Here is a 1,529-nt window from a genome sequence, read left to right on the forward strand (position 1 = left end):
AGGGACAAATGAGTTTGAAGAAATTACTGAATGAAGTAGCACAGAAAAAACAAAGGTTGGAAATGTAGTGATTGATGCTGACCAAAAGGCTTTAGGAGGTGACACTCAGGATGCTCATAAAGCCACTACTCAGATAGATACAGAGAAAAAAGAAATGCCATATGAAGTGCCAATTAAAACAGAACCTCAGGTTACTGCAGTTTCACAGCCCAGTGAACCTCAGCCTGTTCTAATACCCAGTATTAATATCAACTCTGGAGATGCAGAAAATGAAGGAGAAATCAGTGCTTTGTCAAGAAATGAAACCATGCTGCTTCCAGAATCTGAGAATCAAAAGGAACATGATGCTGATTCAGGCACTGGTTCTACTGCTGATAACAGCAGCATTGACTTGAATTTATCCGTCTCTAGCTTCCTCAGTAAAACTAAAGACAGTGGATCAATATCTTTACAAGAAACAAGAAGACAAAAGAAAACATTGAAGCAACTTAAAGATCAATATTTCATACAAAGACATCAGCTACTTAAGCGCCATGAGAAGGAAACAGAACAAATGGAGTGTTACAATCAATGACTTATTTGAGGAATTGAAAAACAGGCAGACTCAAGAAAGAACAATATTACCCAAGATTCACCACAGTGAAGCTAAGACTCGAATGACCATGTTTAAGAAAAGTTTGAGAATTAACTCAACAGCTACGCCAGATCAGGACTGCGACAAAATTAAACAGTTTGCTGCACAAGAAGAAAAGAGGCAGAAAAATGAGAGAATGGCTCAGCATCAGAAACATGAAAATCAAATGCGGGATCTTCAGTTGCAGTGTGAAGCCAATGTCTGAGAACTGCATCAGCTGCAGAATGAAAAATGCCACCTGTTGGTTGAGCATGAGACACAGAAACTAAAGGAGTTAGATGAGGAACACAGCCAAAAATTAAAGGAGTGGAGAGAGAAATTGAGACCTAGGAAAAAGACACTGGAAGAAGAGTTTGCCAGGAAACTCCAGGAACAGGAAGTGTTCTTTAAAAGGACTGGGGAGTCTGAATGCCTTAACCCATCAACACAGAGCCGTATTTCTAAATTCTATCCTATTTCTAGCTTGCATTCCACTGGATCATAACATGGGAAGCATTCTGTGCTTGAGTTGGCTTTTTAAATATATCATTCTATTCTCTTCATCTTCTGCCACAGTCTATATCAAATAGCTCACGAAGACAATCACCTGCCTCACCTTCTAGGTGTTTTTTTGGTTTTAGTTTTGGGTTGTTTTTTTTTTTTAAAGCAAAGATGAAGGGAAAAGAAACTAAGACAGATGCTGGGCCATGCTGGCAAAGTAGCATCTTACAGTAATTCCCTAAGGTGATTTTGTATATTAATCTTAAAAATTGTATTCTTTAGACACTGTTACCTGAAAAATTATTAAGAGAAATAATGTTTAAAGTTATTTAAAAAAACTGTTATGTCACTAAGTGTTAATAAATGTCTTTTTACCTGTCCTAACTTCTCAGTGATGCCTAAATTCTATAGCTGA

At 37.4% G+C, this 1,529-nt stretch overlaps 1 pseudogene; it reads left to right on the forward strand.

Annotated features, from left to right (window-relative positions):
* The first annotated feature begins 262 nt into the window (after positions 1-262).
* Positions 263-1,177, forward strand: LOC123626774 (annotated as a pseudogene).
* Positions 1,178-1,529: the final 352 nt, after the last annotated feature.

This window comes from Lemur catta, chromosome 23, assembly GCF_020740605.2.
Source record: "Lemur catta isolate mLemCat1 chromosome 23, mLemCat1.pri, whole genome shotgun sequence".
In the NCBI taxonomy this organism is placed as follows: domain Eukaryota; kingdom Metazoa; phylum Chordata; class Mammalia; order Primates; family Lemuridae; genus Lemur; species Lemur catta.